Below are 23,138 nucleotides of genomic sequence, written 5' to 3'. Positions count from 1 at the left end.
AAAGTTCATGAAGCAAGCATGAAGAAACTCGATACTCTCATGGTCTAAGGAATCATGCAAACGTTAACCATCTCTGTGTTATGTACCAATAAACTTGTGACGAATGAATCTCATAGCATAACATCAATCCGGGTCGATTCAACACAAATGTTCTCTTAACATTGTGCTCTCAAAGTTGCTGGCATAGACATGCCCATGACCAGGAAAACAGAATCATCATGCAACACTTGAGCTAGTCTTAGAGGCCAGACTAGGAATACTTCTTACCGTTTATTATTCCACACGTGCGTTTGAGTCTTCCTCTGAGCCTCGTGGATATTGCAGACTCGAGAATCATTGCAGTTATAGCATGGAACATAAACATAATTATGAACTCGGAGATAAATAATACCATTTATTATTGCCTCTAGGGCATATCTCCTACAGACTCCCACTTGCACTAGAGTCAATAATCTAGCTTATGCTAATGCACTTCACACCTGTGGCACACCGGTGTAAATATGCTTCGCTTGTGGTATAGCTTGATGTCCAACGGATCTGACGACTTCAGTTCCGTGTGTATCTTTGCATGTCCTCGCGTTTTCACGTTTTCACAAAATTCATATTTTGTGTGGACTTGGCTTTGTATGTATGTGAATCACAGGTCGAACCTGGATTCCTCAGACTGAGTTATGGAGCAACTACCTGCAGTAGTGTCCCATTGTCAAAAGCCATCTTGGAACTATACTAAGTTCATGAATGAACTATATGATTCAACATCTTCTTTGTCGCTTCTAAAGCGTCAACATACTTAGCCCTTGTTATAGAATTCGCCACAATAACTAGTTTGAACAATTTCCAACTAACTGTGCCACCACATTGTGTGTTACACAAAACCCTTAATTTAAATCAAAAATCGCATGGAGAAAAGATGAAGACTCTATCATGTAACATTTTACAACGAACTCTTCATGATCTCTGCTTGCGAGAAAACCATGTCATCAGTACTTACTCTAGTACTCTGTGACATCTTTCACTGTTGTCCCATGATCAGTAATTTGATCACTTTGGTATCCATACTCGCAACACCTTGGGAGTATCGGACATATCTTGTTGTTTTACATACCATGAAATACATGATTAATCCAAACACAAAAGTGTGTGGAATCTGCATCATGTATTTTACTCATCAGTGTTTTGGGACACCGAGTCTTGCAAAAACTCTTTCCATGTGACTTTGGCAAGAATCACTCCTTGGCGTTCTAAATGCTAAAAGGTTTTAGCATCTTGTCAATATGTATTCATTGCTTAGCCCCATTAGGTAAATCTATCTCCATAGATCATCATGCCTAATATTGAGGCTATTTAGCCTAAGCACTTCGTCGAAAAACTATTTTCAAATGAAGTCCTAATTTGTGTCAAGAAATTTATTTCCAATTACCAATGTGCCAAGCACATAAGGGTTTTAGAAATATTATTACGCTCCCACTTACTTTCTTGAATTACAAGCATCTTCGTTACCCATTGATGAAGTCAAAACCCATTTGACCATTTCATCAAAACACGAAGATTCCAACTCCATTTTGCTCTCTTCTGTCCATTGCTGGAAATCTGAAGTTTGCATACCTACTAGCATCCTCTGGATCGACAAATTACTTTGGACTGTATCATATACAAGTCCTAGCTTTCATTTCCATCAGATGGAAATCCTTTTATCATCCATGTTTCATATCTCATGATTGAAATATGTATTAATTGCTAGTTCAACCCGAACCGACTTTAAGCATCGCTACGATGAAAACAACCTCATCGTATTATTTCAACAAGTCAAGCTTTATGGATAAAACATTTTATCCGTATCAGTTTTAAGTTCCATAAATATTCGTTAGACTCTAAGTCTTCCGAAAGGTGTATCAAGGTTTTAATCTTGAATCACTTATATGGAAACTAACTTGGGTTGTATTGGCATTTAGCCAATTCCGGAGTCAGGGCCCATCAACGCTTCCTTGTGTATCGTAGGTATAATGTTGTCTAACAACAATATCTCGTTTGCGCACCTGAGAGGTTTGCACGAGCCTTGCCTACGTGGTTCAGCTGCAAGTTCGACCGAAGTTCATACATTTTATTGTAGAGACTTCTGTATCAGTCGCAGTAGGAAACTCTGGAATTTCTTCCAAGGTCTCTTTCCTTTGATCTGATGAAGATATTGTTTATCTCGTCGAGTTGCACTATTCTCCCACTCACCTTTTAGAAAGAACCATTCTCTTTAAAAGCACACCGTTTCGCGACAAAACTATTTGCCTCGGTATAGTGAGGGAGGAATACCCAACATTTTGGTATAACCTACAAAGTAGCACTTGTCTGATTTGGAATAGGTTTGTAACCTTTTACACAAGCCCCATATTCCAAATGTTAAGAAAAGATATAACATGGTTGGGCGTACCATACCATTGCTTCATTTCAACAGACCCGATGTAGCTCTTTTCAGTGTAAAAGCCGCAGTCTCTAAAGCATCACTTTAAAAGGGATAATGGCAATTTATTTATGTCATCTTTGACCTTACCATGTCATAAATGGTTTGATTACATCTCCACGGACTTTCCACTTGCAGTGGTGTTCCGAGAGGTGCAAGTTTATGAAACCCCTTTCACAACTCATCAGACATTCGCTAGACATGTAACTCAAATATTCCTTTGTGCAATCAAATTGCAGAAACATAATTTTCTTGTTACAATAACTTCTACTTCATTTTTGAGAACCTTTCAAATGATTTCAAAAGATCCAGACTTACGTCTCATCAAGTAAATATCCATATATCTACTTGAGTCATTTCTGAAGATAAATAAATCCACCACTAACAACACTTATCGGACTACACACATCAAATGTATGATCACTAATAAGTTTGTTGTTCATTCCTTATGGCATGTGAACGGTATTTTAGTCACTTCACTTTTCAGAGGAGAGTTGCAAGTGTCAGATGATTCAAAATCAAAAAGACTTCAAAATCCATCATAATGGAATTTTCCATGCGGGTTTCTCCAATGTGACCAAATGTAGTGCCACACTTGTGTGGTATTCTTTTAGTCTTGCGACATTTAGCGTCAGTGTTATGGATGTATCATATTACCCTCAATATTCATAACATACGTCCCATCGATGATGGAAGTATGGCCCTTATGTTATTCATAATACTTAACAACAATTGTTGTTTTTATGAACAACTCTTTTGCAACAAACATTGTGCAATGGGCTAGAGTGTATGAAACTCTAAAATGAATTATGAAAGTAAACCCAGAGGTATTGTATGATTATCAATATTCATAACATACATCTCATTCATAATGAAAGTATGGCCCTTGTGTTATTCATAACATCGAACATAAAAAGTTCTCTTATGAACAACCTTCTTGCAAGATGCCTTATGCAATGGGATAGAGTTTGTAAAACTCTAAATGAATTATGAAAATAAATACAGACGGCAATACACCGATGGAAGGTATAGTAACATTTACTATGTTCCCTGTGTATACCTTAACCTCATTTCTAGCTAGTCTTTCAGGCCATAGTAGTTCTTACATTGAGTTGCAACAGAATGCAATCGAACGGGCATTTTTGTGATGAACTCACAATACCCAAGAATTAGTGATTAACATGTTTAACCATAATTCGCAAGAACTATATCTTTGACCAGCCTTCTATACATCAAAAACTTGTATGACATTCATACATGAGCTGGATATTCCAGTCTTCTTTCCTTTTGCCTTTATACTTCTAGCAGTTTAACTTTTAGTATTTCTCCTACTCTCAGAAGAAGCACCCAACTTAAGAGTGGCATTAGCCCCGGACTTCCTAGGCGTGTAAGTCATACTAACACCCTTTGGACACTTCCTTTCTCTTTAAGTTGTTGTTTTATTCACCTTTCATTATATGACAGGCGTTCTTCTGGATCCCTTTCCCAACAGTCAAATGCATAGTAAACACTTTTACTAATACTTGCAAACAAACATTGCTTTGTTTGTATCTGAAAATAATTTTCAGTTCCATGAATATCATATAACTATCCCAACTTTCGAAGTTTGGGTTTCATGGAAGCAAACATATTCCACTTGACCGTAACAGAATTCTAGCTTTTGGATCAAAGGACGAGAGTCACATGATCCATAGCATTAGCGGGAGGATACGGAAAGCATGCGATAGGACAAAGTCCTTCTCGGCACTTTTGAGGACAATCCTCATATTACGGTACCAATCGTAAAGTTTTAACCAGATATTTAACAGCTATTCAATTTTAACAGGGAAGGTGGAAACGCGAGCCATTATTCTACAACTATTTTGCATATAACACTTAGACAATGTTCATAATTAATTGCACTAAGAATTAAACATGTTAATTCAACAGTGCGCTCCCACTCAAATCAATATCTCTCAAAATTGTTTGTGAGTGATACAAGACCCACATTTCAATTGTTCGCCATTGGTGTAACACCACTGATGACGAAAAATCTCAACCGGTAGGCCAACTTGCCAATCACATCTCTATGTGACTCTTGTTCATCTTTCGATGCGTGTGTTCCGAGCTCATGACGGTCATGCCTGAACGTCAAGACAACCAAGTGATCTCGCTGCGAGGTCTCAACTCACCCGCCTCACACTTCTCTAATCGTTCGTACCCGTGTGACACGGCGCACCCCGAAAAGATAGGTGCCGTGACGGTGCTACACTTGGGAGAACACTGACTACTTGGTATTTTTGTGAGAGATCACCCTAATAAGAAGCGACTACCGCGCAATCAAGAAGGGTGCAACATAAGGGATAAACATCTCAGGCAATTCATAATACCATGATATGGTATAGCCCTTTCTGACGGAGAAGTATTTCATTTCTTTGTCTTCGGCATTCGTGTTGGTGTTCACCTTCGCGAAGATTGCCACCACCTTGTCGATGCACCAGATAATATTGCTATCTCTATAGCTAACAAAATAATGCATTACAACAAGGTTGACACGCAGGTCATTAAAGTGCAATCATATGGCTCCAACCATCATGCCGAATCATGACACGCAGGTCATGTTAATCAAATTACATCATATAGTCATCTCATACATAATCGAATTAGTATGAGCACTGCTATACCACATCATATGCACATCCTGCAAAACCAAGTTAGACGCCTCTAATCGGTTTATGCAAAATTTATTTTACGTGGCTTCTAAGGTTTTGACTTAAACCGCAGCGACCAACGTTTTATCATCAAGTATGATTATTCAAGTTGCTATATTAACATCTCGGGGTGTATGAAACACAGGATAATTAAATCTCGAGCCCCATACTAAACTTCGTCATACGCATGACCCCCGTGCAGATCATATCTGCAATGCCCTTTCATCTGCGAATTTCATCTTTCTTTTGACTACAGCAGAACCCAAAGAACTGATAGCACTTCCATGATCAATCAGGATCACGGATTGCCAAAACTTTGTCAAATTCCACCATGCTGTCTCGAGATTGAGCAACGCAAATTCTAGGGAAGCAACAAGAACCTCGGGTAACAGATTTCATCTGTCACCCGCATAAATAATTTTTTTCAGCAATAGATCTCATCTACTACCTAATTATATTATGCAATACGCATACATCTCCATGTATTCTAGATCGAAACCTGCATCTACGCATAGCACGGCTCTTGATGCCACTGTTGGTTAACGCGACAGAAAACGAAAAATTTTCCGACCTACGCACCAGCCCAGGACCACTATGGAGACTGCATACATGGTTTGATCTTTTTCGTTACTGACTCGTAGCGCAGCGGGAAGTAGAGTCGATGACGATCGGCGGTGCAGATCCCCGCAGCTAGGATTTACAACCTCCCAACCGCGAGGATGTATACCCTCATCTGCTCCTCAGACAGCCCTCCGGGAGGCGGTCGAACAGCCCCCCGGACGGTGTCGCGGACAGCCCTTCGGGAGGACCTTTGAAACTCGAACGGTCACTCGGACAGCCCTTCGGGAGGACCTTCGAAACTCGGACGGTCACACGGACAGCCCTTCGGGAGGCACTCACGAACTAAGACCGAAACTACGATCTCTCTACAGAGTTGCACACATACGGTGTCATCTATCCGGCAGGGCTTCGCCGTCCAGAACTAGTTCCTGCCGGAACCCAGACAGCCTTACGGCTCTACGAAACTCTTTTCATGGGAGGGAGAGAAGAAGCCAGATAATGCATGGCATGTGTATGAGAGCAAGGGATGAGTGTGGAGGGCTGCCCCTCCACCTCTATTTATAGGAAATCCCAAGGGGGTAGGGTAGTTTCACAAAAAACCCAAAATGCACATGAATGAAGTCCTTCCACAAGGACCTAGGAGTGAAACCAAGGAACAAGAGGGTCCCCAAGGGGGGATACCCCATGTGGCCGGCCACACCCCCATGAGGGGCCCAAAAAATGGCTCCTATCCATCCATGTCATCCCCAAGATCTTTTGGAGCAAAGCCCCAAAAGGTGGCTTTCCATAAAGTAACCATAAAGCTGATTTTCACTATTCACGACGACATTTTTCAGCGTCTGATCGAACTGAAAATATTTATGTGGGCTAAGAACATTTCCAGTACCCACTAAAATGATTTTCAACGCGTTTCGAAACAATTCCGGTTTTAGTGATTTTCATCTGCGAAACGCATCTGAAGTGGCTCCGGCAGCTCCGGAACATTTCCGGTTTTTATCTCAGAAAATTCCAAAAAGCTTCTAGAATGATTCTGGCATCCTCCAAGAATTATCAGGCATGTGCCGAAACCAATTTGACTTAATGGTGTATCCCGAAACAACTTTTCGGTATCATCGAAACTTATCCGATGACCTCTCTCTGCGGTACGATTCCGCTGTCCGAAACTTTTCGGTGTCCGAAACTTTTTCGGTGATTTTCTCTCAGACTCCCTGTCTAGTATTCAGCAGATAGATGACCCTTAAGCGTGTGACCCTATAGGTTCGGTGAAGTATAGACATGACCCGGAACCCCTTCCGATCAATGATTAACATCGGAGCCGTGGACACCCATATTGACCCCTATACCCACACGAATGAATATTCGAGTGAACCTCCAGTTGCCGTGTGCTATTCCTGTTGCTTCGCGATATATTACAAATACCCGAGGTGAGACATGTTGGCATTCCCGTGGATCAACAACTTGTCCACTATGCTACTTACCTCGTTACCGGTTTTGTTCTCTTTTCTCGTTTCGTGTTCCGGCATCCCCATGATCAAATCACAAAGTGTCTGGCCAGACGATGATGGATACCGTAACACCGAGAGGCCCAGAGATATCTCTCCATCGTTGGAGGAGCAAATCCCAATCTTGAGCTATCAAGTTACTTGACACACTTTTCCATGAACCCGTAAGCCGCCGTAATAGCCACCCATTTACGGATGACGTTTAACAAACCCCAAAGTTCATGAAGCAAGCATGAAGAAACTCGATACTCTCATGGTCTAAGGAATCATGCAAACGTTAACCATCTCTGTGTTATGTACCAATAAACTTGTGACGAATGAATCTCATAGCATAACATCAATCCGGGTCGATTCAACACAAATGTTCTGTTAACATTGTGCTCTCAAAGTTGCTGGCATAGACATGCCCATGACCAGGAAAACAGAATCATCATGCAACACTTGAGCTAGTCTTAGAGGCCAGACTAGGAATACTTCTTACCGTTTATTATTCCACACGTGCATTTGAGTCTTCCTCCGAGCCTCGTGGATATTGCAGACTCGAGAATCATTGCAGTTATAGCATGGAACATAAACATAATTATGAACTCGGAGATAAATAATATCATTTATTATTGCCTCTAGGGCATATCTCCTACACGTTTCGGGTTCTTTTCGCCGGCAAAATCCTAGTAAATGCATCGAGTGTCGGAAATCGATGAGAATTGGCATGCATGATGTCCATGGTCATCCCATTGTGTGAAAAAAATTTGGGGGCCATTTGGTTGAGTCCAGAAAAACAACGTCCTTCGGGCTCCCCCTAAGGCAGACCCGAATGATGGTGATTGCACATGTGCTATGTGCTGACCTGCATGAAATGACACCAAACTTTGGCACCATGTGAGGAAGCCCAATGTAGGCCCCCATGCAACATGTGAGCCATTCCTGACACCGAACGAACATTGCGTCACGTCCGGGCAGCGTTTCGGGTTCTTTTCGCCGGCAAAATCCTAGTAAATGCATCGAGTGTCGGAAATCGATGAGAATTGGCATGCATGATGTCCATGGTCATCCCATTGCGTGAAAAAAATTTGGGGCCATTTGGTTGAGTCCAGAAAAACAACGTCCTTCGGGCTCCCCCTACGGCAGACCCGAATGATGGTGATTGCACATGTGCTATGTGCTGGCCTGCATGAAATGACACCAAACTTTGTCACCATGTGAGGATGCCCAATGTAGGCCCCCATGCAACATGTGAGCCATTCCTGACACCGAACGAACGTTGCGTCACGTCCGGGCAACGTTTCGGGTTCTTTTCGCCGGCAAAATCCTAGTAAATGCATCGAGTGTCAGAAATCGATGAGAATTGGCATGCATTATGTCCATGGTCATCCCATTGTGTGAAAAAAATTTGGGGCCATTTGGTTGAGTCCAGAAAAACAACGTCCTTCGGGCTCCCCCTCCGGCAGACCCGAATGATGGTGATTGCACATGTGCTATGTGCTGGCCTGCATGAAATGACACCAAACTTTGGCACCATGTGAGGATGCCCAATGTAGGCCCCCATGCAACATGTGAGCCATTCCTGACACCGAACGAACGTTGCGTCACGTCCGGGCAGCGTTTCGGGTTCTTTTCGCCGGCAAAATCCTAGTAAATGCATCGAGTGTCGGAAATCGATGAGAATTGGCATGCATGATGTCCATGGTCATCCCATTGTGTGAAAAAAATTTGGGGCCATTTGGTTGAGTTGAAATAATTATTTGATATCAAAATTTTCTAATATGAAAAAGAAAAGAAAAAAAGTACATGAAACGAGCCCCTCGTCGCTCAAAGAGAGGAGCAGCTGCGATTTGTTACACAATTCCCGGATCGGAATCTACAAAAAAAACTCGAGCGTGGGAAGCCTATCCCTTTAATTTAGGAGCACGTACTGCCTCTCCTCAACCAAGGAAGGCAAAGATCACGGGCGTTCTTTCCCTGGTGGTTACGACGACCTAGGAGATCCTCCTCCTCCTATATAGTCTCGACATCATCTTTCATGTCGTCTACGACGGCTCCTACCGCCGAGTCGACGACAGCTGCGTCCCTGGCATCGGCCCAACCCCAGCAAGATCGTCGAGAACATCCAGGTCGTCAGCGCGTGCTGGCCGTCGTGGACGAACTGCGTCCACGTTACAACGCCGACAACTTCCATCTTCATCGAGCGATCCAGTATGTTGGCAGCCGTACCGCATCCATGATGCTTTTCTTTGTGCGTGTGTTAGATTCGATAGGACTAAGATTAATTAGCGCATAATCTTCGCATTACATCTGTTGGAGTAGATGTTTTTTGTTTGTGCGTGTATTAGATTAGATAGGCCTATGACACTAGATTTGTTTGTCCGTGTATTAGATTAGATAGCCCTACGATTGCAAATTAGTTTCTGCATGTTGTTTGTTGTCTTTCACTTGTAGGTTGGATTGATGAATAAACAACAATTTTTAATCAGTGTTAGTTATAGCATAGTCACTTTAAGTTATAGCAATGCCCTAATGTAACATCCCAAATTTTCAATTTGGTATGTTATACATAGATCATCATTGCATATCATGTTTTATTGCATTTTGGCAAATCCTCGATAAATCCTAAGCAACTCAAGGACCCTCGGAGAGAGTTGGGGATTTTCTCGAATTCTCATATTTGATTTTCATCAAATAATAAGACGAGGATTTTGGTTTTAATTATTTTTCCCTTTGGAAAAAAAATATTTCATTTTAAATAAACGAGAGGAGAAAATATGACTTCTCCAAAACAATTGAAATACTGGAGGAAAAATGTTAAAATCATTATTTGGAATTTATTTGCAATTTTTATTGCATTAAAAATATTGCATATTTTCAAAATATTTATTTTGGTTTATAAAAATGTTCACCCTATTCTAGATTTTCTAACTAGACGGGGACAATTTATTTCATATTTTTCTGATTTTTATTTATTTTTCTACGTATTATTTTCCGCGGAACTTATTTAAAAAAAAAACTGACGCGCGCGCCCACTGGGCCGAGCCCAGGCCGCGGCCCACCCCGTCGCCCCTCTCCTCTCGCCGCACGCCGCCGTCGCCGTGTCCATGGCGGACACGGGAAGCCGCCGCCCTTGCCCCCTCCCCAAGGCACCGGACTCCCCCTCCTTAAATACCCCCCCTCTCTCTCACCCCCACATCGCCGCCGCCGCCGCCTGCCTTGCCCACATCGCCGAGCCGCCGCCGCCCGCCTTGCCCGCCGCCGCCGCCTCGGGAGCCGCCGCCGCCGCCGGGAGTCGCCGCCCCTCGCCATCGCCCGCACCCCGCCGCACCCCCGCCTCACCGGAGCCCCGCCGGAGCAGCCCCGACGAGGTACTGCCGATGCCGTTCGTCGTTGCCGGTTTTTGTTAAAAAAACCCCTTCGTTTAAAAAAAACCGTAGATCGGTTTTTTTTTAGGTTTATTATTTTGCGAGCGTTCACTGAACCGTTCGTTTTAACGAACGCGTTCGTCGGTTTTTCTCTGTTAACGAACGTCCGTTATTTAACCGTTCGTCCATTTTTCTTTTTCGTCGGATTTTCTCGATTATTTTCTCAGATTCGATTTCTGATCGAATCTTCGATTCTGTTTAACTTCTCGCTCGTTTATCGGAATCAGGCGATTCAAGCGCCTAGAGTTTCGTCTCGAAATTCTCTTTCCGTTTAACCTACTCAAACAAGTTTTTGCTACAGTAAAATTTGACCTAGATCCAGATTAGCAAACGAAGTTTCTTTCTTTCGCCGTTTGACTTTCGTTGCTTCTTTCCAGTTGATTCTTTTTGCAAACCGGAGTTCTTAAGTTGAACTTTCTGGTTGGATCTTTCATTCGAGTTTTACCTGTGCATTAGATGAGTACTGATTGTATGCTTGTTTGTTTGCGATAGAGTACCCGGAGTGTGCCGCTTGTTACTTCGACTCGCTAGGGTTTGCGGATCATCAGCAAGGCAAGTAACACTTTGATCATATACCTTTCATACCCAGTTTTACTGCATTAGATCTGTTACCCTCAAACACATTGCATGATTAGGATCTAAATAAACTGTGGGTTTTGGAAAGTAGTTGAGGTAGTACCTATTACCTGTTTTATTTATCAAACCCTTGGGAGTTACTTCTACGTTGCTATTATTTTTGCCATGCTATGCTCGTAGACGTGGATTGGGTTTGAGAGATATTCATGACAGATGTGAGATGCTTATTAATGGTTCAACTTAAGGTGGCAACTAAAACTCACATCTGGGTGGATTGAGGCACCTGGAGAACCCAGTGCTGTCTGATTTTATAAGGTCCGCCACCCAGGCTCAAAGGGATCATAAGATTATTCATGCTAGAAACTTCCGTGTGCAGCCACAAGCTATTATGGGCTCTAGCATAGCTGAGTAGGTTACAGGATCTCTTGAAGAGGTGGACTAGCAGATGTAGGGGAAAGTAGGTGTACCGGTCCATCCAGAGTAGAGAGTGATTGTTTCTGAAAGACTGTGTCTCGGTCATCCGTTTCTCAAACATCATGTAGTGCGAGAATCAAGCGGAGGCGATCGAGTCTTGTGGTGAAAAGTGCGCAAACCTCTGCAGAGTGTACAAACTGATCATGATTAGCCGTGTCCCCGGTTATGGACAACTTGAGTATCTAGTACCTGGATTATCATTTGAATCTCATCATCGTGATAGTTTAATTAATTTTGTTGGATTAATGATGACACTTAATTGGGATTGAGTTGGAGGTACCTTCTCAATGTTTCAACCACCATGATAGTTAAATAAAATTTATTCCTTTGTGGTAGGATAAAATTGGCTTTTCGCAAAAACTGTAACCATAGAGCTTTCCACCAGCCATATATGCATGTAGTATAACATTATTATTGTTCATTGCTCTCTATGTGTTACTTTGCCAGCATATTCCATGTGCTGACCCGTTTCCGGGCTGCAACGTTTCATGTTGCAGACTTTTCAGACGACGAGTAAGGTGCCCTAGGTCGTGGTCTTATACTCAGTGATGCCACTGGAGTTGATGGACTCACTTATCTTCCAAGCCTTCCGCTGTTATCGTATTAGATGGCCTTAAGCCATGTTTATCATACTTAAACTCTTCGGAGTTATTCGATGTAATAAGTGTGTGATTGCTACTCTGTTATAAATCCTCCATTTGTACTGTGCGTGTCAGCATTACTGATCCAGGGATGACACTGGTGCACAGCAGCACAGGCCATTTGAGGTCTGGTCGCTACACCTAAGACATGCATGTTGCAACTATGAGACGCCGACTAATATTGTATGTGTTGCACGTTTGTTTGATGCATGTTCCAGTATGCATAATTTCGTTTTTTTCTTTTCGATTTACTGTTAATTAGGCACTGTCACCGATTCTTATATCTATTTGTACAGTACCATATGAAAATAAATGATTAGATAAATTATGTTGCTTTTTATTATGAAACTAATTGGTTAAATAAGTACTTGTTAAACTGTCATTTTATGTGCTGCACGTGTCTCTGCTGAATGTTTCAGTATGAATAAATTATGTTGTATAGTTTTCTATCTACTGTGGGATAGTGTATTCCATTATTATGTTTTATGCAACAATATGTTAGGAAAAAAATTGATTACATAATTTATGGTACTATAACCAAGTATATTTTTTTAACAGGATGGATGAACTCAACGGAGAAATTGTTTGCGCCGTAGAAAAATGGTGCAAACTTATTGCCGGTCTATCTTCCGGTCAACGGGCCGCACTTGCCGAAACACCACTCCATAGCATGCTTCAGATACCTTCGCTGAAGATGCGTACACTGTTGATCCGGTATATGGTTGAGATATTTGATCCTAGCAAGGGCAGATTCATTGTACAAGACTTGGTTGGCGAAGTGTCTCTCGGTGCCGTGGATGTTGAGTGCATCTTGGCCTTGGAGAACCACGGACTGTCGGCAGAAGGTATTCTCGGTGAGGAAGGTGAGGATGTTAAAGGTCGAGTGCCGCCTCAATTCCTGAGCAAGACCACAGGTAACATAGTCATCGATGATCTGATTGTGGACATCACAAAAAATAAATCTGCCGACGACGATTTCCTTCGGAGAGTTGTCCTCGTGTTGCTTGGAACAGTTCTTGCTCCCATGTCGAGCAAGACTGTACCAAAGCAATATTACGCATTGGTGGACGATGTGAAGCGTATATCCAAGATTAATTGGAATGCATTCACCCTCCGGGTTCTGCTGGACTGCCTTCGCAACGTGAGGAAAGGCAAACACCTCCGCCAATGGCCGAGAGGGAACTTAGCTCTCCTGCAGGTACACCTTTCAGACTTGTACCATTGCAAAAAAATATGATTGCTAATTTACCTGCTGTATATTACTAATTGTAATTTTTCATATTCATGCAGTACCTGTACTGGGAGAAGGTTCAGCCTCTGGAAGGTGAATGCGCATTCAATCCTAGCTTGTCCATGGAACCTCTAATGAGGAATTGGACTGAAGCTGCAGCCTCAAGGAGAGACAAGTTTGATTATGACCACGGCCGCGGCCGTGGTAACATCAAGGTAATTCATTACATTGGGTACTTCTTAAATCTTTTATATAACATAATTAGGTGTATTAATATTTTTATTGATCACATATACTTGTATTTCACATGCAGATTGAAGACAACATAACCAAGGAGTATAGGGCGCAGGAGCGCAAAGTACCCGAACCAGAAAAGCCAAAAATGAAGCCCGCCGTTGGTGCGGCAAAGAAGTCCAAGTTAGCCTCAAACGCGGACGAGATGATGAACCTCATCATGAAGCGGTGTATGGATTACATACGCAGCCAAATGAAGGAAATACCGGAACAACTAGCTGAGGTAAAACACCCTTAATTCTATGTTTACAACATTTTTGAAGTTGCAAAACCGTGCCGACATTAATTAATATTTTTTATGTAATGCAGAGATTGCTAGAGAAGTTGAACCAAAATGGTGTGATGTAAAAGCCAGCGGCTGCTGCAGCTTCCGGCAACAACGATGCCAACCTAGAAGTGGATTCCTTTGAGAATGGTCCGCCAGAAAAAAAAAAGAATTCGTGTACAAGGATGACTCTGACGGTCTAGAGCCGGTGATTGATTTGACACAGCTCACGAGCCTGTTGTAAACCAGAACAACGATGATGAGGAAGTATGTTTTCATTTATTTGTCTTCATTTATCTCAATTATGCATCTTCATTTTCGTTAACTGAACCTATCACATTATTTCTTTGTTAACTAGGAAACACCTGCCAAGTTAAATGTTGACAAGACAACGAAGCCTACTGATGAGTGCGGCGCAACACCGGAGAACCCTTGGATTGTAGGTAATTCTCCTCGAGCAGAATCGTCCGACATTGACATTTCTGCAAGTTCTATCGACAGGATGGTGGGTAAGAGCAAGGGGAAAAAGTCTGCAGCAACCGCAAAAGAAGACGATGTTATATCTGGGAAGCGCCGACGGACTGTTCCCAAGAAATTTGAATCCCCCTTTAAACTTGACAAGCCCGGCAAGCGAAGCGCTCGCGGTACTAAGCCATCCGGCAACACTACCGCAACTAGAGGTACCGTTAGTAGCTATCTTAGTGCTTAATTTACTACCATTTCATGTACTCACCGTTCGTGACGTTCGTAATTTATCATGCAGCTCTATTTAGTGACAATGACATGGAAGGCTCTGTTAAGGACGATTTGACACCGGAACTCATCGATGCTGCTGTTGCGTTTGTGGAGGCAGCTGCTCGTTCTGAGAAGAATATGACAAAAAGAGTTTACTACAATGAACGTGGCACCTCTGTGACTGTGGAGAGTATACGACCAGTACTTGAGCATACATGGCTGGCGGATGACGTAAGATCTATTACCATGTCCTGCTATTTAAGTGCATAATCTAGGTGTCACCTATGAAAATAAAATGTTCTATTATTTTACGCAGATTATCGATGCTTATCAGACACATTTGGCTCTGCGCGTTGGTCATGATCGGCACCTCTGTCCAGCCTGGAGGTCCAAATACCTTATTGATCGTGCTAAGGCACGAGACAACCCTAAACCGTCGAAATACAACATGGATAGTGCGCTGAGCAGAGCTGGAGCAGTACGTAGGGTTCTGGACGAGTATACCGTCCGTGATAAGGTACGATATGTTCTTACTAGTTCATTAACACTCATTTCAACAAGCATAATTGCATCTGATTACAAATGTGTTCCACATTTTAGTCGTTTATCCCGTTGAACGTCGGCAATACACACTGGATCACCGTGGTGATGCACAACCTCAAGAAAGAATTCCGAGTTTTTGATTCGCTCTATCCTCTCGAGTTCTCTCTCGACACTGTGAAAGCACTGGTACTCTCCCCAACATTGAGCATTCTTCATATGAAATGTCATATGGTTTCTCATTACTACTTTCTTTCAAATAGCGACTAGCAATAGCAATTGATATGGAAGAAGCAAACCGTATTACACCTGGCAAATATCCAGACGTCACTAAGTGGCCTATCATACCTCAGATCGACATGCCACTACAAGAGGACTGGTGAGTTATGGTTCATCATTTTCTACTTACGAAAGACATGTTCGTGTGCACGGTGACTAATGTTTGCATATATATTAGGAACTCTTGTAGCCTTTTTGTGATTGAAGTTATGGAGCGTTGGGACGGGGATCGATGGACCGCCGATTTTACCCAGGTAATTTGTCCTCTCTGTTCGTACACTTGTAGAATTGTCGTATAATACCAACTTCTATTCATTAAACCTTGTTCTAAAAATTGCAGGGCACGGTTAATGCAAGGAGAAGGCGTCTCGTCGCCGAGTTGGTTCTCTGACCTACCAACACGCTCGAATGTGTGAAGAACAAAATCCGCGACATCGCAAAGAAAAGCAAGGCGTGAAGACATCATACATGATTCAAGATTCTAGTTTTAGTCGTTTGTTTTAAGTCCGGAAGCACGTTTCCCGGCATGGACAACTTTGATTTTCTATCATTCATGTAATAAGCACGATACATGGATTTTGTGTGGATTTTTGGTCGCTCACACATACTTGTGTATGTGTAATGCAGTCAGACTATATGTTTCGTACCAATAAATTTTTGCTTCCCTTCATTTGTTCTACCTTAATGTTTTTTGCTGCTGTGTTCATTCTTTTCTGTCAGGGAAGAGTAATTCATTTCTTTTTTACTTTTGCATATTTTTTTGATTTGATTTGGCATTATTCAACAATAAGATTTTTTTTGATAAATTCCTTTTTGTTTGCCTGAGAATCAACCTCGGCTGTCGTGCCATCCGGTGTGGGATCCCGCGCCCGAGACAACGACAGATCCGGTCCCCGCGCGGGCGACCCAGTCGACGAGCGCCAGTTCGCGCGGGGGGACGTGGCAGGTCCGGTCCCGCCCGACCCCTCGGTGGAGATAGCCGGTGTGTCGGATGCAGACGGGCCACCCGTGGATCCTGCGATTGGTGGAGTAGGCAGATCCGCCTAGGACCCCGTGCGCATGATTGCCGCTGGATCTCTCGGGATTGGCGTCCGCAGGTGGATCTTCCTCGTGTCTTGCGCCAGACTCCCTTGGCGTTATGTGTTGCTTGAAATCACGTTGCACAGTTTTTTTGCTGCATTTTTGTTAGCCTTTTCCTTTTCTGCATCATGAAGATCAGGATCAGTAGCACCATCAATCACATGATCAACTACTATTTCGCCCCCTTGATCAGTACGATTTAGAGCTCCGGTGAAAGCAAAAGAATTTCAGTGCTTAGCCGAGAACCCGCATTAGATGCAGGTCAAACAAGGGCAAACTATTTCGAAAGTGATATAATTTATTGGTTAATATAATATACTTAGACCTTACACAAATGAACTGGCCACAATGCAGATAGGACTTGATCATTCTGTTCAACAATAAACCACAAAACATACTTAAAATTCATCACAAATCTCCTTCAGCTTCTTGATCTTATCAACGTACCCATGTTTCTGTTTGAGAAAATCTGCAATAATATACTCAAGTTTTTTCTTCTCTTGCTTCAGCTGGTCCCTCTCTCGCATCACTTGGTCTCTCTTTAGCACCACCCGGTCCCGGTCTTTCTCAGCCTTTACCCTCAGGACCTGATGTAGATTGGCACAACCATGGTCTGCCATCTTATTCTTCTCCAGCTCCTCTTTGAGATCGCTAAGTGACAATCTTGCATTGCCCAACTGCATGAGAGCATCCTCCTTATCAGCCACCAGTTTAGCAAAGTCCATTTTGAAAAATCTCAGCTCTTCCTCCGTCCTCCTCTTTTCTCCAATTAACATGCATTTTTCTTCAGCATTCTTAATATTCTGTCTCAGCTTCTCGTCATACATGCTCCACAGTTCTCTCAGGCAGAACTTCGTAGCCACTGACCACTCCGGGTCTACCCATTCCACATAGTTACATTTCACTTCTTCCTACAGTATGAAAAAATATGGTCTCAATCATATATGCACAAATGCAATGCAATGCACTAAAAATATGGTCTCAATCATATAAACACAAAATGTAGCATGCAATGATATACATATATATATATATACACATATATATATATATATACATATATATATATATATATACATATATATATATATGGATCAATTAACTACAAGTATATGCTATTATGTGCTAAAACAAATATTAGACCGTAAAAAAACAACATAAATACGGACTTTGTAAATGCACAAATTAATTGAAATTGTATGCAATTTTGGGCAGAACAATGGATTACCGCAAAGTAAATCGAGCACGAGGTAATGTAAACATATATTTACAGTACGGAACAACATACCTTCTGACCACAGGCAAGAAAACGTCTGCCAGTGTCCAAGGAATCAAAAGTAACTAGCCTGACGCAAGGTTCTCGATGCAGACAACGAGAAGACAGATTGTGAGCAATGCCACTCCATTCATAGCAAGGGATAGTCGTAGGAAGCTAAACGAAACAACAGAGATAATGCACAAATCAACGCCCCGTGTTAAATACCGGAAATGAAGAACCCTAACCCTAAGCCTAGCACTGTTTGGAGATTATATAGTAGGAGCGTACCCGCAGGCTAGTCACGGATTCGCCATCCGAAGAAGAGCTCGACTCGTCGCTCCACGAAACCATGGCGTAACGTGACCAGCGGCAAGACGTGGATCGGTGGTGGCGGCGGCGGCGGCGGTCGCAGTGGATAGATAGAACGTGCGTGGAGATCGCGAGGGAAGAACCGCCCCGACCAGGTGGCCAGCGCGGCCCATTTAAACGGGCTGTAATCAAAATAAAAATTGTTAAATGGGCTCGGCAACGGGAGCGGCCGTGTGTCGCGCCGTCTAACGGCATCCGTCACCCCCCCCCACGTCATCGCGACAAGCGGCCCGAGTTACACTACAAGCCATAAAATGGTGGGTTTTTCTTTTCTTTATGAGGGGAAAATGGCGGGTTTTTGGTACGAAGTCTATACTATAGACCAAAGTGAGCTGGTATCTTTTATATCTAAATGGTGGTGAACCAAAGGAGTGATTTTTTTTAATTATTATCACACATAATTACATCTTCTATATCTAAACAACTAGCCACCACTAACCTATTTCTCTTAACATGCAAGTTTGCCACATCGTCATTCAACATGTATGGAGAAAGGTCCACCACAACATGCAAACAAAATATTCCTGCAACAACATATACATGTTACACGTAACCATTTCTCTGGGAATATATTGCAAAACATTCCCGCAACAACATGCCGGGTATCCTCTAGTTTTCTAATATAATATAACTACAGTGGACAACACAAAAGATGTCATCATTATACAATGGCTAAAATGCTATCCATTTTCCATGATTAAAGTCCCTAGTGACCGCCTCCTGTTTAGTCCATATACGCTACAAGCACTATCTCAAGGTACTGGCCTCTTGCAATAGTATATATCATGTATCATGTATGCAGTAACACATTGTAAACACCTCACTATTAGATCACTGGATTCATCCTAACATAACTTTAGCAACTGTTCTACTCTTCTTCGCCCACCACGCTTCTGCACATGATAACAGGAAAAGTTAATGAATGACAAGTTAAAAACAATTATAACCTATAATGCATACAAAAACTTACTTCTTATTTAGTTTGCATTTCTTGTTGCGTTTAGTGTGCCCTAGCAATTTGCATGCGCCGCACCTGATTCTGATCTCGTCGTACGAAAGTGGCCTACCATTTTTCGACATAGGGCGGTTCTCATCTACCTTAGTTGCACCTTTCGTTGATACTTTAATAGGATCATGAACTTCAACTATGTTGCCTTCACCATCGTCTACATATTCAATTGCACAAGTACTAAGATCATCCGTTTTCTTACTCAAATTTTCCTTTAGCTGATCATACTCATGGCTCTTAGCTATCACGGTCTTCAAACTCTCCTGTAAATGATCCCACAAAGTTGGGTGTTTGCATGCTGCATGCATAGCTTCTGAAGCCAACACACTGACCTGGCTATATTTCATTCTTTCAGCTGCTCCAGTCCATCCAAATCCCAACAGATCGCTTGTGCGCCTGGCGGGCAGTCCCAACCTTGCGTCTTTCGCGAACCGCACAAAAACTAAACACTTTGGTATTTCAGATATATTCAAGTACTTCAGTACATGGAATATGTGCTTGCAAGGTAGACCCTTTCGAATCATTCTTCTGCAGCTGCACCTTATAGTTTCTGCGGAATTTACTGGAGTGTACTCCACCCAAAAACGGCTCTTTCGGTTATTCTTCCAGGCCGCGATGTACTGCTGTGATCCGTCTCCGAGCTTTATTTCTACAATCTCCATGCCACCAATTTTCCTAAGATCAGCTTGCAACATATAGAAGTTTGCTGGAGTGAAGACGTGAGAAGCAACTATCTCAAGTTCCCTTGAGCTAGTAACTGGCACCAGTAAACTCTGTGAGGCCGTGCAATCATCTCGTGCCTCATTCTCACGGATACGTACAACGGCGTTCTCATAGTGCAAAATCATATCCACCAGGGTCATTTCACCGTCTAGGTGGAGGTGAAGGCATGAGTTTAGACTTTCACTCATCTGGTTGCTTTTCATGCCAAGCCAAAAACCCTCTGTCAGATAAGCCGCGGCCCACAGTCTCCTCTTCTTATACATCTGTCTCAACCATGTTACTGTTTTTTCCGACTGCCATCTTTTGGAAAACGCGTGCCATCTCTCCTCAAACGTGGCCGTGGACGTGCTGTAGTACAGAAGAGTTCGGAACTCCTTCAAGGACTTGTGACTGAGGTGAATCTTCATATTTTTTTATATGCCACGTACATATACGGTGCCACACGTCTGGCAAGACTTGGCGAATTGCCTTGATCATCGTAGCGTCGGCGTCCGTGATAACACTCTTCGGCATCTTTTGACACATGGACCTCCAAAAAGTCTCCAGCAGCCACACATATGTCTCTTCGGTCTCGTCCGAAACTATGGCACAAGCAAAAACAGTGGTCTTCCGGTGATTTTTAAGACCAACAAAGGGTATGAATGGCATACCGTACCGGTTCATCTTGTACGTGCTGTCAAATACAAGCACGTCGCCGAAGTCCTCATAGTCATGACGAGACTGGGAGTCACACCAGAACATCCTATTCATATGTCCTTCCTTGTCTAGCTTGTACTCGAAAAAGAAGCTAGGATCCCTCTGTTTCCTACTGACCATGATGCCTATGACTGTGGCAGCATCACCTTTTGAAAGCAGCTTCCTCTTCTCCCTGGCGCAAAGGTTGTATATTTCACGCCTGGTAAAACCAACACCGCCATACCATACATGTTTGCTGATGAAGGAATCCATCATGTCGTGAATTCTAATCCCTGCAGCTCCCATGGACAGTATCTCAGCTCTCTGGTACTCTTTGATTTTTCTGTGGGACCAAAGAAAAAGTACCTCGTCCGGTCCTGCCAAGATATGGCTATGCTTGTCCTCAAAACTATCAACATACCAAACCCCACGCTTTTGGTCAAGCTTCACGGTCAGGTGCGCTTCGCAGTGGCAGCGTGTCTCGGGTCTGAGCCTACGGCTGTGTCCTTCCTCGGTTAGCAACCTGTTGTCACGTTTTCCTTGTCTGGAACAAACAAACCGCCTAAAACGCATATGATGTGACTCGGTTTTGCTATACCTGACCCTATTCTTTCTAATGCTGAAACCATTATCTCTAGCATAGCTGTTGTAGAAATCATACGCAGCCTCGTGAGACGTAAAAGTCATTTGTATTATCTGCATGAACATATCCCTCTTATCATCTACACTAGCAGTATCTTGGACATTCTTTTTCCCCTTAACTTCTGTCACCTACACAATCATAACATAGCCATGAAAATAATTTTCTATGGTATAACATTACTTCCATACAACATTGATTACATACATACCTCACTCATGATGACCGACGATTGCGACTCCCCAGAATCAGGTGCAGCTAATGATTCGACATCAAGGCCTGTCTCCGCGTCGGATTCACCTTAATAGTCGTACGCATTATGACATTCGGAAATGAGCTGAAAAATATAACACAAATACATAAGTACTTATCATATAATATTCCAGGATTAATTCAATTTGCATGCATGCCAACAAAAAATTCCACTTCCATACCTGACTAATGTAATCTTCATTCGAGATCTCCGAGTTGTTTTCCTCACCATCATCATGCTCATTGTTTTCCTAACCATCATCATGTTCATCCATCTATAAATTTTCAAAATATAATATTGTCGGATGCCACCAAAAAATTACAACATGATAATGCCAGTCACATTAAGATCTTCCAATATGTTCCCATTCTCTGACCTATCTCCACGATCTCAATTTTCATCATCTGACCAATCTTCTATCCAGTCTTTCATCAGTTCTCCAAACTCCATGTCATACATCATATCAGTTAACTCATCGTCCGCCATTTCCTACAACAATTAATATGTATCATCACATGTGCAAACATTATCAATGCTGACATATACAACACCTAGCGCACGATCACGGATGTTAAATAAACTACACCAACCGGAGAGCGCCCCAACCGAGGGCGTTCAGATCGTGCACACAACCGACGCCAACGACCTCTGATCGCCCATGGATCCTCCCCCCTCTCCACACCGAGCGGCGTTAAGTTACGTCCCACGAATCCAGTACGTGATCACTTTGGATCACGAGAATCAGCGCTACCCGTGATAACATGCGCCGCTGGATTCCTAGCCCACGGCACCAGTCGTGATTACTTTGGATCGCCGGATACCTAGGTAAGCCGCCGCATCAAATAACGGAGCCGTCGTGCACACAACCGATGGCAACCGACGCTAGGTTAACCCTAGAAAGAAGAAACCCACTTTAGCCCGCGTGATCACTGTGTATATCACGACGAGCAGCACTACCAGAACAAGATCTGCGATGGCCTGGACCGCCAGAAAGCTAGGTTGCCCGCCCCGCTAGGTTAACCACTACGACGAAAACAGCGGCAGTTCGTTTGATGCTGCCGCGAGCGAGACAAACGTGGGGAAACGGGATGCGGTACCTGCGAGCGCTGGAGGTTGACGACGGTGCCGCGCGCGCTCTCGGACGAGATCGCCGGCGATAAGATCGCTGCCGCCGATATTCCTACAGAACCTCACCAGAATGATGGAGGAGCTGCGTGAATGATGGAGCTGCGTGATTGATTAAGCTGCGTGATTGATTGAGCTGCGTGATTGATGGATCGGCCGTCGGCAGGTCCTACCTGGTCGTGGGGTCGTGTCATCCTTTTTTTTGGGATGTCACCGTATACATACGTATGGGTCATACGGGTTATACGGGGCTTGGATATGGGCTACGGGGCTTGGATATGGGCAGCGGCGGGCCGGAGAAAAAATAGATGGCGGGGGTCAAGAATACCCCTAGGAAATTGAGTTAGGGGGGTGCA

The 23,138-nt window shown here is 43.1% G+C and overlaps 1 pseudogene; it reads right to left on the bottom strand.

The window, feature by feature from the left end:
- The window catches only part of LOC120970792 (uncharacterized), a 62,386-nt pseudogene extending 40,081 nt beyond the window's left edge, over positions 1-22,305 (bottom strand).
- Between the last annotated feature and the right edge of the window lie 833 nt (positions 22,306-23,138).

This window comes from Aegilops tauschii, chromosome 3 (genome assembly GCF_002575655.3).
Source record: "Aegilops tauschii subsp. strangulata cultivar AL8/78 chromosome 3, Aet v6.0, whole genome shotgun sequence".
NCBI classification, from domain to species: domain Eukaryota; kingdom Viridiplantae; phylum Streptophyta; class Magnoliopsida; order Poales; family Poaceae; genus Aegilops; species Aegilops tauschii.
The sequence above is the reverse complement of the archived record's forward strand: the minus strand, read 5'-3'. Positions and strand labels throughout refer to the sequence as shown.